This window comes from Thunnus thynnus, chromosome 12 (assembly GCF_963924715.1).
Source record: "Thunnus thynnus chromosome 12, fThuThy2.1, whole genome shotgun sequence".
Lineage (NCBI taxonomy): Eukaryota > Metazoa > Chordata > Actinopteri > Scombriformes > Scombridae > Thunnus > Thunnus thynnus.
Genome location: NC_089528.1, coordinates 9,336,556 through 9,352,962, shown reverse-complemented (window position 1 = coordinate 9,352,962; position 16,407 = coordinate 9,336,556).

Here is a 16,407-nt window from a genome sequence, read left to right as displayed (position 1 = left end):
ACAATGGAGTGTGTTGGATATAAGTGATCCAGTGAAGGTGTAAAGTCTCCTCTGCTACCAAACATGGCAGTGCTTTTCGTGCTACAAGTGTTGCTTTCTCTGTTCAACAAATGTCCACATCCAGTGCCAAAGGCTTGACATAATGTTTATCTTTGTGAACTGCTCCTGACCCACTCCATTAAACCATCAGTGGTGTAAGATTTTCTCAAAGATATCTTCAACTGTAATTGAAAGTGAAAGAGGCTGCATGCTGACTAGTATTCACCAGACCAACCAATGGCACATAGTAGTCCAGTTTTTCACATTTTTAGTTGGACCTATTTTTTCTTGTTGGGATTCAAAGAGGCTTTTTTGATCAGCAGTGCTTAACATTCTAATAGTGGAATCCTTTTCATGTGGTTTGGGGAGAAAAACTGCTGTTGTGTTTTCCCACTGCAGTTTAACCCCTATTATTTGTGAAGTAATTACCCTGTGTGATTTACAAATTCTTCTCATGAACCCTGTAGCACTGTTGTGGTTGCTCTGAAGTGATGGCTTATCCTCTCTCTTGTTTACCCCTACACAAACATACCATCCCCTCCCCAAGTGAGCTTGTTGTCGGTCACAACTGTTATCAATTAAATGACTAACCTGATGTATTTTCTCATCACACAAACACGTTAGACTGCTTAATATGTGTTTCTAGTGCAGAGTTTTCTTTTTACAATGCGTGAGCTGTCTTTGGCAGTTCCTTTGGTGGTTTGGTGTAGCTAATAAGGAGAAACAACAATAATCAATTTGTAGTTCTTGTAAAACTCACTTCAGTTAAAATCACTTTGAGGAAAATTTTAGAAAACTGAACTTGTTTATTCTTCTGGAAGGGCTGTACATCAGAAAGTTTGGCTGCACCTTCAGTCAACATGAAGCCTGTCATACAGCCTGACGCCACATGACATTATTGTCAGTAGCTGCTGAGGTCATTTGTCCTCTCCCTGACAGACGGAGGGATGCTGAAAGGAAGCAAGGCACACCCTCCAAATGCTCTCGCTGATAAGTGACCTCATTACAGCTCCAATGGGCATGTTTTTCTTATTCACAAAACACTGTGATGATGGCTGGTTCCCCAGGAGACCTGGGCTTTTGAGCCATGCCAAGCTCTTGGACTTTCTGAGAGTTTTTCTTTACTTGGCTCATGGCATACAATCAGTTTCCAGGAATATCACTATCAGGCTGAAACACCACATCTTTAATCCCTCCACACTAGTTGTTTACAAGAACATTTAGCGCTTGTAAATCTTTTGTTTTAGGGTACTGAAACAAATCAAGGTGAAGACAGCAGGCTTTTCGGACGTTATGTAAGTCTCCTTTATCTGCCCCTCACTCATTCATACACAATACACGCAAACGCCCCTCATAAAACCTTCTCTAAACCCTAATGTTAGCCATAATGTGCGGTGTCCGTGCCCAGAAGCCTGAAGCCTTCAGTCATGGAGGACTTTGGGTTGCAGTGATGCAGCTGTTAGTAATTCTCTCTCTCTCTCTCTCTCTCTCTCTCTCTCTCTCTCTCTCTCTCTTTCCCTCTTTCTCTCTTCATTCTCCCCTGTGTCTGGAGAATGTAAACATCAAGAGGGAGGCCAAATCTCTGCCATCACAACCTTCCTAGCAGCTGATATGGAGACAGGGCTACACTGACCGTGAGTCTGAGCCTGAAGCAGTCTAATGTACACAAGGGGTAAAGCGTGATTAGGGTTTGGATTGTAATGGCACAACATTTTGTTGACAGTTTGACCCTTTCCTGGGGGCTTTCCAGCTTAACATCAACATTGCAGACGTGGGACTTGTCATGATGTTGGCCATGCAATCAAAACCATTCCTTCTTTAGCAGGGCTGGAGAAACATGATGTCAGCTGTTTCATTGGTCAGTCAGTCCATAACCCAACACTTTGTTCCAAAGCATCTGAACAACTACTTGGCAATAATCATATCCAAAAACTATTTGGTTTTGGATTTCCAGAAAAGTTACAACTGTTATTTGTTAATCTCAGAGGATAAAGGATGGCTAAGATTTCAGGATTAGATCATGGTTGGGTTGGGACAAAAAAAACGGCCCTGGACTTTTTTTACACACAGCGACCCCGGGGAAGGCCGCCAACGCATCGCTCTTGCTCTTGTTTTTGTATAATGGGCTCTTGTTTTTGTATAATGGGCTGCTCAAAGGGCACACTCGCTCTTGTTTTTTTATAATGGGCTGCTCAAGCGGCACACTCGCTCTTGTTTTTGTATAATGGGCTGCTCAAGCAGCCCACATGGTGCTCAAGCGGCCCACATAGCAACCAGCCCACCGGGATTTCTCCTGGTGCTCCCAATGACCAGTCCTACTCTGGATCTAAGCTTTTGCCGAGCGCCAACATCAGGTAACATTTTAAACAGGGAAATTTAAAAAACCTCCGAAATTTCCATTAAATTTTAATGTGGCTAATCATGGTTCCCAGAGAATAATCCCTTTTGGGTTTTCTGATCTTGTGGCCTGTCCCTTGGGCCAGACATACAAAAAAGTTTCACTTTGCTCACATGATGCTGTGTTATATAATGCAATATAGCATGACATTTGCTAAGCATTTATCAGCAATCATGCTCCCCAGAGGAAGATCCCTTTTAGATTTGGTGATTCCGCAACCTTTGTTGCTTTGTTGCCATTCTGAGGTCAAACTTAACATTGTTAGCTCCACTATCCTTCCTCATGACTTCTAACATTTTGTCTAGTGCCACAGGTCAAAATTTTTACCTTGATGAATTTTGTTTCTTAACAAGGTAGCCAAAATTAATGGCTGGGTTTCTCAATATATATATATATATTTACCAGTCATGTTGCACAAAGGATGAACCCTGTCCATTTTGAACATATGAGTTTTTCTCTTGCACCACCATCAGATGAAGTTTTAGACAAAAAAGTAATTGCCAAATTTTCATTAAAATTTTACTGTGACTATTCATGGTCTCCAGATGATCAAAACATTTTTTACTGATTTTACTGATCCTGATTCTTTCCTTTTGTACCACCCTTACACCAAAATTTCCATTTGGACACAAGACACTGTATTGCATATTGCAATTGGCTGATTTCCTTGACATTTGCTGAACACATCATCATGCTCCCCACAGGAAAATCCCATTTAAATTGTTTGTAGGAAGTGATTCCTCAGCCTTTTTTGTAGAGATATCCTAAGGTCAAACTCTCTAAGAATAGCACAGATATCACTACATTGTTCAACCATCCAACACTTTTTTGGGGGAGGTTGGCACCTCTAGGCACTTCTAGTGGCACCTCAGACATTTTGCATTGTTTTCACTTTGATGTCACAGTCATGTAGCAGGTTCCATAAAATCTCTAAACATGCACTACCATTTCACTTGTAGCTCTTTAAAAGCCATTTCTCACGTAAACCCTCAATCCCAGTACCCCCAAAGATGTATACCCCCACCCAGACCCAGCCTCTCAAACTGATTTCCAACCCCAAAATCCCAAGGCCATTTTTCCCCCTCTTATTTCTTTCTCTGCTGAATAATTTGAACAAATTACCTCCATATGTGTCTGAAGGAGCCCCATGGGAAAGGGGCCAAGAAGAATATACTGCTGACGGAACCCAAACATTGACTTCATCAAACATTGAGAGCAGCGTGCTCTGATGCTCTCCATATGCTCACCTGGCACCGGCAGCTATTTGCTGACAGCACAGCAACATCTCACCGGCACAGCTCTTTATCTCCTTATGCCACACGTTGTTTGGTATCTGAGATCAGGAGGTGGATGGAGGTTGGTCATGCTAGTTGCTATCACCCATGAGGTAACATGTCAACATAAAAAGCGTTCAAATGATAAGGTAGTCGAGAGATAACAAAGATTTAATGTGTCAATCAAAAAATGTTTTGTATGTACAGTACATGGTGATGGTGGTGAGCAAAATCCCAGAGCCCCTCTATAGGGCCTCATGTGTTTTCAGCCAGTAACCAGAGAAACAGCAAAGGAGGAAACATTAGACAGAGTAGAAAATGGAGAAAAGAGAGGGGGGGAGCAGAGAGGAAGACAGGGTATAACTTTCCCTATGTGATTAACATTAAATCTCAGGTACCACACTCAAACCTGTATTTCCTTTGGCACCTGGCCAGAGGCTTTTGACCTTGTTCACTTTCTTTCACATGTCACTCGGCAGGCGCTCGGTTGTGACCTTTAAAGCAATGAATACACGTCTCTGGAGAAAGATCACTCACAGAAAGCCTTCACGAGGTTTAAGGAGAAAAATCACCCAATCAAATACAGCTATATTTCAGGCAATCATCAATGTGTCTGGGGCTACAGTCCTCCCTCATTGCTGACCTCCAACATTAGGAATGTGTGATTCACCGGGGGAGGGAAAGGGTGGACTCCGCTCCTATCTTGCGTGGTCCAAGCTGCACTATAACAGAGCTGCACGCTGATCCAGACAGATCCTGTCAGTGGGTTCTGCCTCCTCCTCAGGCATCTGTAACACCACGACATGCACAGAGAGAGAGTGAGGGGGAGAGAATGACAAGGATTTGGCAATAACAGCCTTTCTGAGTAAAAGCAAAGTTAGTAAATTGCAGGGGGGTTTATTGAGTAACATTCCATTTGGATCCACTAGTCAGCTGTTTGAAAGGTCGTGTAAGGGTGATTATTACGGAGCAGAATAAGAAATAAGCAAGTCAGAGTCCATTTAAGATTTAAAAAGCATACAACAGACATTATAAGGCAAAATTACCACTTGTGATTCACAACTAACTAGGATTTTGACTGATCATATTAACCTTCATAAGTCATGATGTGGTGGAAAATGTTATTCAAAATCACATTCTAAATTCTGACTTGGCAACATACATGTATTTATCCGCAGTAAAAGCACTGGCTGTTGACTCACATTGTTATCATGATATTTGAGTCACTGGTTAATGACTTACGGTAATTACCAGCATCAAGGAAAACACAGCATGTAATGGCCTCAGTCTATTCTATTAACTTGTGTATTTAGCTGCACTATCAATATTTTACACTAACAATGGCTCAAATGACTAGTGTGAAAGGGGTCACTTGATTGCAGAAACAAAGCAACAAAGAATCATCACCCAATCTTACAGATGTTTTGCGTCTTTCAGCTCATTGTTTTGGTTTTACAGCGCACAGTTTCACTGTTTTGGTTCAGTCTCACTGCTCTCATCACTGTGGTTTCCAGACGCAGCAGTTTTTTTCAGCAAAATGCTCTAAAAACCCAATGTACACCAAATGGCATCTACTACGGCTAGAGACTGAGGCCTATATGGAAGTACAATACGCTAAAATGCAATGCCACTGACGGCCGCTGCTGGCTCCAAAAATCAGTGGCTTCAATAGATTTCCATTCAAAAAATGTCAACTTCTCTCAAATACTGAGTCAATATTTTTTTTCAACAAGTCATGTTTCCAGTGCATGAAAAGTAACACCCCATACTCCTTATTTGGAAGGTCCTGGCTCCAGCTCTGCTCTGGGCTTCAAACCTACTCCAATGCAAACCAATGGGTGACATCACACCTCGCTACATCAATCTTTATATACAGTCTATGGACAGGCTGGTCAGTGTTCGTCATCATTCCAGGCAAGCCCTTTGGTAATTTACTGCTGGCTCTGATGTCTCTGTAGCATCTTGATATATATTTCCTTTTGGAAGATATATTTTGGTCTCAGAGATTTAGTATAATATTAGACAAACACATTATTATTCATTATTATATCCTTTTTATTGGACAGTACAACAACACTGACTCTGTGGAATTTCAGGCACCTATACTGTATGTACACCACGTTTCAATAAAAATCAATATGTATAATTGAAAATAACTCCTGAGATGAATTTGCCAAGTTCGGCCTAATATTAAGACGATAGGTCAATTGTCCCTCTACAGCAGCCTGGCGCACATGTGTTTTGGTATTTGTAGCATTTCTGGATTTTGAGCTTGTTTCCCTTAATGTTTGTGCTTTCACTTTTGCGTGTGCTTCGTCCTTAAGGGGCACAGTATTATATAAATATCCAGCTGTTCAATTACCAATAATAATAATTCAATAATTCAGTTTCATTCTATAGTAAGAAACAATCCTTGTCAACTATTTTCCTGTTAATTCAATAAAGGGCCGAGATCTGGTGAGTGTGAAAGCATAGCATATGATTTACATCATTTTCATAGTCACCAAACCATTCAGTGACCCCTTGTGTCCTGTATGGAAGCATCTATTTCGCAATTATTAGGTCTCTCATCTGAAAGTCCAAATACACCAGATGAAGAACTGCCTTTGGCCTTTTTTTGAATTTGTTTTTTTATACTCAATTATATTGTAGTTCAGTAGACTGTCAGCTTTTTTCCATTATTTAAGCCCAATCATATAATTTTAGTTTGTGGAAATATTTTGTGCATGCAAAAGACTCACATAGGAAAATCTTGTTTTTTGATTACCTTTATCTCCTCATATTTATGGCATTGTGAAATACGGATTAGACTGACTGACTGTTAGATTTGCTTTTCTCGTTCCTGTTACCTACAGCCACAAACTCATAATGTCCTTATTGTTTTTCGTGACGCAGTCAAAGCAGGATTGTAAAATGATGATGGAAACGCACCTTATCATGACATTCATCTCTTATCTGACTCTGATGAGCTGTCAGGTGACTCCTAATCACAGAACCCCTCATAAAACAGCAAATTGTTGTTGCACCTCCATTTTTGCATGGATAAAACAAACAAGATTTAATATAGTAATTAATGAGCTTTAGAGGTGTTGATAGGTGGATTGTGTGAACTTTGGAAAGAGCTAGGCTAGCTGTTTCCCCATTTGCTGTCTTTATGCTAAGCTAAGCTAACCGGGAGCAGGCTGTCGCATTATATTTGCCATACAGCTATGAGAGTAGTATCGATATTTTCATTTAAGAGAGTGAATAAGCATTTCCAAAATGCTGAACGTCCCCTTTAAGTCTAGTGACTTTGAAGGCCATATATTGTAGCATATTATTCACATCATCCCAGTCCTTTAACTCATGTGGAATAGATTATTAAATGTAGAATATTTACAGCCCTAGGGGTGTGCCCAAGTCCAAATACGTTATTATAAGAGAGTACAAATAGTGTGTCTTTTACGAATGTTTATTTCGTACAAATATTTTAAAGTTATTTGTTTTAGGGAAGAAAAAAAAACATGTCCAATACCAGCATGCAGGTCGGTACATCGCTATCTCAGTCTCTCTCCTCTGCTCTGCTGTTACGTCTATCAGCAGGTCTCAATAAGGGGAGTCAAATCCACCTGCTACATGACGCACATTTCCTAATTAGAACAATACTCCTGAGTCGTGGGGTGTCCCCCAGAGATAAAGCTGAGCTACTGACACACACGAAGTGCTCCCAAGGGACTCTCCATAACCTGTTGTTCCAGTTCTTCTTTCCACAAAGTTAGGTTTTAAAAAATAGGCAATTATTCATGAACACTTATTGTAACACTTTAATTTTCTAAAATTAAAAGCGTAATAAAAACAAAAACAGGATTTTTAAGCCTTTCTCCACTTTTATTCAAATACAAATACAAATAATTTTGTTGTCTCAACAAATATAGATACAAATACAAACATTGGGCCCTCTGCACATCCCTATACAGCCCAAAGTTGGCTGCCTGAACTAGCAACAAGCATCTGCATTTGTTAGGTTTCTCTACTCATTTACTCAGGTCGTTTCAACCTTAGGTTCAATTATATTGTAGTTCTGCAGACTGTCAATTTTTACCCACTGATAAAGGGACATTTTGTGTGTACAGAAGACACAGGCAGGAAAAAAAGTTTTGGTTTTTGTGAAGGATGGATGGTGGCACCGACAATCTCATCACCTCATACATCTGGAATTGTGAAAGACTGATTAGATGTTAGATGTGCTGTTTTCTTTCCTGTTACAGACATACAATCAGCTGACAGCTGTACTTTTTGTATATTGGAGTACAGCCACTGTTGAAAAAACTCTTTAGAGATTTAGACAACAAAGTTAAAAGATTTTGAGGACAAAAACTGGCCCTTATGTGAGAATAAAGTTGTAATTTATTCATTATTTGTTATTTTTCTTGTGTCGTCACACAATATCATGTGAAATGTGTTTGTTTTGTTTTTAGGGAGTGAGGAAATATTTAATGTACAAATTTACTGAGCTGTTTAAATGTGCCTAGTCTGATTAGGAAAAAGTGTACAGCCATTGCCCCCCCACCCCCCCACCCCGATCTCCATACCTCTTTTGCTGTGCTATATAAAGGTCACACAGGTTTGCAAATGACACAGTTCAACTGCGTAAATTGCCAGTCTGAGAACTGAGATCACTATGTGTTTTGCAGTGTTTCTGCTGGTCTGCACCGTCTCCACAGATCAGCCTATTGCATAGCAACAGCCCTGTGTGCATGACATCCGTGCTGTGCTGAGAGAGATGACCGCCTCACTGGCTGAACAGAGGAGGGAGATCAAGCACTTACTGGAACAGAATCAAGGCACTAGTGCATCAAGTGGGGAGAGAGGTAATATTCTGTTAATTAGGAATCACTGCTTTTTTACAGGAGGTTTTTATATAAGGCCATGGCAGTTCATTCTATAAACAGGTTGTGCCTGTTGCACAAATATGCAAAAATACCCATTAAAACTGAAGGTGCAAAAATAAAACACATATTTAGTTCATCTGTTTTTCAGCACAAGAAGCTAAGTTGAGAGAACTGGAATTGCCAAAGGCTGATGTGGACTGAAGAAAGAACTACAAGGTATCATTGCATCCCTGCCTCCTAAAAGCACACTCATACTGTATATAATTTCATTGTATACACACACCTACCACTTCAAGTTCTGTGTAGCTGCACACCTACAGCCCTTACATGCTACAGGTGCTGTGTTGGTCAAGAATAATCAATATGTACAATAGCTATTGGCATATGAGTTTCAGCTGTGCCATTTTGGGAGTACTGATAATAGTGCTATCCTGCTTCTGGAGGTTGGAGATGTCGTGTTTTTTTGTCTGTGGATCCACTCAGTGATGAAAATCACCCTGAATCTTCAGCGGTCATCTGCTGTTCACCATGTGAGAGAGAAATAATCCCTCTACTTTATAGCTACATGACAGTTGTTGGTTGTGGTCAGTTTTACACATTTTCTAACAAGTCTCGAAACCTCTACCTCGATATGAAGTACAGTTGGCTCACAATAAAAATGCTTTAAAATACTTGGAAAGCACTCTGAGAAAGCACTTCCACCAAGGCTGCACAATGTTTCTTTATGTCATTTTATTTTTGTATTTACCGTACTGAAACCAGAGTGTCACAGTCTGATAGTGTACAAATTTGGAATCAAATTTCCATGTAAGAAACAGATTCAGAGCCACAAAGGGGAAAAAAGGCTGCAGACATACTTTAAAAGAGACAAACTTTTGACTCAACATTAATTGATCCAAATGAATACAGTTATCCTGTCTTTACCATCTGATTCTCTGAATGATCTTTTCAACCTTGTTTTTTCATCTCTTTTTTTATTATTAGCATTTGAAAAAAAACACTTTTCCTCAATGCATTATCATTATTGTTTGAAAATAAAATATCCTTCCCTTACTGAAAATTAATTGGATTTTTTTCAGAAAAATCAATGTTTTTGCTCACCTTATTCAGGTAATTGAGGTAAAAGACAGCCGGGTTTTGGCAAGTCATCGGTTGGGTCAGCCCAGTGAAAAGCTGAGATGAAAGTCACTAAAATCACTAAAATGGTTAAACATTGCTAACAGGGTTCAGTATCTACTGCAGAAATAAGTCACCAGACTATTTACAGGTAGAGACCAGCATACTTTAGTCAAAATTTAAAAAATATGGTACTTTTGGATCTAAATCCTCAATGCATTGGGGCTAATATGTGGATCGGTTTACCAGATGATGTGAGATCCTCAAAATCTCAATTCTGTCAGTATGTACAATTCATACTATCAGCAATATTGTATCCACTATGGTTGAATTTATATTTTACAACATTCAGGCAGTTTCTAGCATGTGTAGTACACCATGAAAGAATGGAGAGGTCTGATATATCCCAAAATGTCACAATATGACATTAACACTTCAAATAACTTAATTAAACACAATATAATGTAGAGAAAACAGTGGGAAATGTTAGATAGTTTAGCAGGTGGCTTTCGGAAGTGTCTCATTAAACTTAATGTCTTTACCCTCATAGTCCCTGTGGAAATCCATCATTACACATGTTATGTGTCAAGCAATGTGAAATCCACTACGTAGTCAAGATTGCAGAATTAAGAAAGATACAAGAGGAAGTGGCATGTACAAGACTGGAAAGGAATTTTTTCAAAATGCATTACTTAAGAATTTCTGATGTCATGTGGTGCAGGCATAAATTCCAGGTTTTTGTGCTTGAAAATTTCACTATTGGTCAAATGATTCAGATGTGTTTGTGTGTACACTGACGAGATGAGCAATATCTAAATAAACACCAGAAATAGGCCTGCAACAGGAAAGACCTTCTTCCAGAATCACCATAATTCTTTCACATGGTGCAACTTGCAGCAATTTAAAGAGATTTCTTTTTTTTCATCTAAGGAAGGATAGGACTTAAAGGGGTTTAAACATCTCTTCTTTTTTGCACAGGGTTCTTCAGCTCTTCCTAACCCGGGGCGATGGAGACGCCAGAGTGATGCCTGGCCGTTCTCCTGGGCTCCGGGAGGAAAATCCTGTTTAACGTCTCCACAATAACATTCCCTGGGGTTATTTATTCAGGAATGTTAATGTGCTTAGAATCTACTGGCCCCCGTGGCCTCTGACACAGGCTCCTTTGGGTTTTCCTATCAAGCATTCGATCAGGCTCAGCGCAAGCCCTCTGGTGCCGCTGCCATCTGTTTTAGCAACAAAGATTGATGCAGCAGGAATCTATTGATGACCCTTGCAGTCTCAGAGAGCAGGCTGGTGCATGGTGACGCAATCTTTTTGTGCAAAACACCAGCCTTAGTGCATCTCTGTTTATGTTTTGCCTTAATCTGACATTGGGATATGCACTTTGGAAGCTAATGTATTTCAATGAAATTCATGGAGTTTTTAGTATGACTCTCACTGTAAATAGTGTATTACTTCCCAGCTCCAGGATTTGTGCTTTATGTCATGGTTTGAATAAACACAACACAATTACAGGATGTAAATGGGCCTCTCCATACATACGAGATCCATTACTTTTCACACTCATTTAATCTCTCTGTAGGTTCCTAAATGGAAACAGATGCACAGAGCAGCATGATCCCCTCACTAAAAATTCATGAGCAGCAGGAGTTCTCTCTTAATTTTGAGCCTTTTTTTTAAAAAAAAATTCTTAAATATGTCTGGTAGGTCCTGAAAGTCATCTGTGATGGTGTATGAGGTGAGTTCTGCACTGTGATTTCTGAGATTTCTTCTCTACTTCATGTTTGACATGTGATGATTTCCACACTTGAAAGCTTATTTTTCTTTAGAAACTTGAACGAACCATTGAGTGTTTTCTGGCCTAGTTGTGCATTAAATGTCAAGGGGTCCGTGCCCTCCCTGATTGGCTTTGTTTGCATGTGAGGACCTTCTACAGACCATGTGAACCTGGAGGATTTCCTGGCCGAGTGGCCTCATTTGTAATGCTGTTTTTCCTGACTCTAAACTCAGTGCCTGTAAACACACATACACACACACCACTCTTCAAGCTTATTCACTGGGGAATTAGGCTACACCACGAGGATGTTAAAATATCTATCCCTCTTTTTCAGTCAGCAATTTCCCTATGTGTAAAAGACTTCAGGATAAAAATGCAGTCTACATCACTGGATGTGGTTTCATGCTGGTTTTTCTGCTCTTCACATGTTTCAGGTGGTTTGGCAAAAATTTAGGGCAACTCCCCTAATAACCCAAACATCCTCTTTATGATTCATAGTAAATCACACTTAATTGCACTAACAGATGCAGTAAAAATCTTATCTCCTCATAATGGCAGCCTTTCAATGACATCCACATTTTGACCATTTTTTAATGTTTGTTTAAGTTTATGATTTCCCTAAAACTGGAAGTCAGAGGCCCTGACTCATAAAAAACATAATTCTCTCACTGTGTAACATTTTTATGATTAGCCTTTACCTCATGTAACGTTGACCTCAGGGTCATTCTGAGCTGCCCAGAAAACACTTGCTCATACTTGCTCGTAATGTGGTAAAGCCTCCCCCCGGGGGGTCGCAGTAACCTGACTATTATTTTTTTTATCCACTTCTCACTCCAACTTCCCACTCACTCTTTCATACCAAGGAAATTACAAGTTGTGTTGTTGTGTCACATATGATAAATTTGCTTTCAATATTATGTTTCACCCTGATGAAATCATGGAACTTGTGCAGTCAAGCATATTTGTCCTAAAAAATCATACAATTTAATGGCTGAGACTCTCCTGTAAAATTGCAAACAACATATTGTTACTTAAGCAGATGAGATGACCTCAGAGTGTTGACTTAGGCTCAGTTTTCAGGGACAGCCTCATTGGTGAAACCTGATCTATACTCTTAAGAAAACAGACCTAATGAATGTAATCCCAAAGGTGTAAGAATCAGGCTTGATGATTCAAACCTTGAGAATATTATCAAACACCTGTACACCTAAATGTTGAATGTCTGCTGCCATCTGCAGGCCTTTTTAGACATAACAAGCATTTTGAATCTGGCCGGCAGATTCTTTAAATCACATCTATTCACAGATCACGTCAAAGCTGTAAGTTATGACCAAAGTCAGAGAGTGGCAGGCTGAGCAGATGTCGTCTCTCCCACAAAGACTTTTCTGTGTCTTCCGACTGTGTCACAGATAGCTAATGTGGAGGGAATATCAATGCTTCATATTTTCATTGGAAGAAAAGGAAAATCAATTCAAAGCTTTTAAACTATGCATATTATTGGTTGTAACCCTCCAGCAATTAACTGGTTCAGATCTGTTTATGTGAACAAACATCTATAATGATCGTAAAACCAAATTTATTTAATCCTTCCAAAGGTTGTTACTCAATTTGTGTTCATGCCTTTGCTTCTTCGTTTCTTCTTATTTAAGAGTTTAGTTGTTGAGTTGACAGTTCAGTTGTAGACAGATTTTAGCTCAAAATATAACAAACAAGAGATTTTTGTCAATAATGATGCTGTAACTAGAATATCGTCATGCCATTTGTGAAAAATGATTTAAGACACATTCTTAAGTTTACTACTTTAACTTGCCTATCTGATGCCAGATATTCATTATTTTAGGCAAACTATGTGTGAAATATCTCAACTTTTACATCAGTATGGATGAAAAGTGCTTTAAGGGGTCAGAAAAAATTAAATCTGAACATCTGCTGTGGAGGATCATGTCATATAAAAAGCTCCAGAACTGCTCCTGAATTGACTTTGCAGTGAGATTGTTTTGTCAAAACTTATATTTTAATTATTCCTGTAAATGAGACATTGCTATTCCTGGCACATTCATGTAATGTAATTAAAAGACCAATGACAGCTACACTCTTCTTTCTGTTTAAAAAAATCTTTTCCAACTTTCATTTCGTTCAGATACAGAATTTGCATCTGGACAATAACCACAACAATTACCAGTAGGATTTCTATTTGAAATGTGAAGAAAGAAAGAGCATTTTAGTGTATATTTTTTGTTTTAGCAAAATCCTGCCCCATATACATCCACTCTTCACCTAAGAATTGCCTGCTGTGACTACAGTGTTGAATTAGTGGCTACAGAGCAGCTCCAGTGACAGCAGAGGATTCTGTTCCATTGCTGAGATTTAAGAGTAAAGGTGACTGAATTTTATAAGCCTCTAAACTGTGGAGCACCCTGCAGGGGAGTTGGGGCTATGGGCTCGTAAAATTTTCATCTTATGAATCACAGGTGTGAGATCATGAATCTTACTGTGCTTTGGGGAGTTTTTTGCTACTTTTATTGCTGTCAGCCACAAATGCATTTCTCAACGTGTGCATGACTGTGTGACACTCATGTTAATGGCATGTTCATTACACAATGACGTGTGTTAATTAGATCCTCTATAAAACAGCTGGCAACATTGGAGCTTACTTTTTCTCTGATGAAGTTACTTGGTTGTTAACAGATTGTGCTTGTTTCCTTACACATCTATGATGGATGCAGCAGTGTTTGTCTCCCTCTACAGTGACAATTAGTAAAACCACCCCGAAAGTCTTTTCCCCTCTGTTAAAAAGTCCTTTCCACCCTTGGATTTTTTTCACCTTGCCAATATTCTTGAACTCATTCCTCTCAGCTTAGTTTTCTGTAAACTGGTGAAGCATCATAAACCTATTCACCATCATGCTTTCTACAAACCGCTTTACATTTTCTCAGAACGCCACTGCTTCATCATTGTGTGATTACACACTCCTTACACAAAGCACTTGATGTATAACTTTACAAACTAGTCTTAAGCTCAATCATGAGGAAGCATGAAGTCCCCTTTGCGGTTGCCCTGGTTTTAAAAGGCATCAATATGGGGCAAGATGACAGGCGAATAAAAATAAATCGTCTATTTGAGTGTGTGGCAGATGCTGGCTTCCTCCTTGTTTGGCCCATCTGTGTCTAAAAGTAGGCTGTGCAACTGTACAGACCTGCTTCTTCTACTCAGTCTCTTTGGAAAGACTTTAGAAGTTCCAGTCTGCAAGGTACAAATTTAACATATTATGTGGTAAAAGGCAGGGAAATTCCTTTACTAATATTTTGGACACCGTGTATATTGCACCATGCATGTAGCCAGCATCTGCATCTCCAAAACTTTGTAGTTTCAATCTTGTAATATATATGTACCTGGCAGTGGGTTAGTATCTCTGGCTCAGCCCTGTGTGGTTCTCCTGCTACCTCTCTTCTACCTAGTTTTTCAGTTACTATTGGTGACTGTGCCTCCTCATCTGCAACTCTGTCTCGTGGTGTGCCACAAGGTTCTGTTCTGGGTCCTATTCTGTTTGTACACGCTTCCTCTTGGGCAGATAATGAGGGTTTTAAGTGTATATCTTATCACTGCCAATGCAAATTATTTTCAATGATACATTTCTTTTAACCCTCAAAACATGATAAATTGTCTATTTTACATGACATGACATTTTTTAAATGCTTTTAAAATTTGGATGGCTGATGATTTCCGACAGCTAAATGCCAATGAAAGAGGTCCGTATTGGACCAGCATGTGAAGTGTTGGATTCATTCATGCTTTTTCCAGTTGAGAAGTATTGATAAATATAGGCTTTTTGTGTCGTAAGCTGAGATGAAGACAATTATTCACGTTTGATTTCATCCCCTCTAGAATCTTGTGCTTCCCTAACATACCTTATCAAGACATCCCTACATTGTTTACAAGTGGTCCAGAACACTGCTGCGAAACTTTTGGACCAAAAGGATCTCTTGTAACTCTGTTCTTGATCATTTTACATTGGCAATTCAAGATTCTTATGGTTAACACTCAGCCACCCTCCCACAATATAGATATATTGCAGCCTCATGTCACCAATACGTCCCTGAGGTCTTTGATTAGGGTTTGCTGGCAGACTGTGCCTTTGAATTCGTGGCTCCCAAACTCTGAAACAGTATCCTGTTGAACTCTTGTCTCTTGTTGATCTACTGTACGATCACTGTGTTTATAATTGTCTTTGCTTCTTATTTACCTCATTTTATTTAATAATAGCATATTATTTTAATTTATGTCTCTCTTTTGTCTTTTGTGAATCACTTTGTGGCATCTGATCTAGAGAGTGCCATATAAATACATTTTACTTACTTGCTTGACTTCCTAACAATGTAAAGAGCAACTTAGTGTTGGTTTTGATACACAATTATACTGCATTACATGCATTTAGGTTGTGTGGACATGCATTTGACATTGTATCTATTTAGATGGATCTTACACCAGGTTGCACAGTGCTATCCCTGAGTACATTTTAAAATATGAGTTCATCTTAGGGATAGATTTATACACTTTGTAAAGTTTAGACTGTGCATAATCAATAACCTACATTAAATTTATATAACTACACCTACAGTATATGCCTACTAGCTTTAGTTATATTTTGATACATAATAATCATAAATTTATTTATCCTACAGTACCAGTACTTAGACATGCTGCTGTGTTAGACTGTGTAGGAACATTCTCGTTTGTTATTTCATGTTGTGCAATCAAGGTTTAATTTGCTACTAATGGTTAGACCAACAAACAATGTTGTGATTAGAGTCTAATCAAAGTAATAAAGACAGTCAATCATCATCTGATCATATTTGTGCGCTCATTACATCGCAAACAGAAGCTCTGTGAGCACAGGTGGTGCCTACTGAAGCTTCTCCATGTGACCGCTGC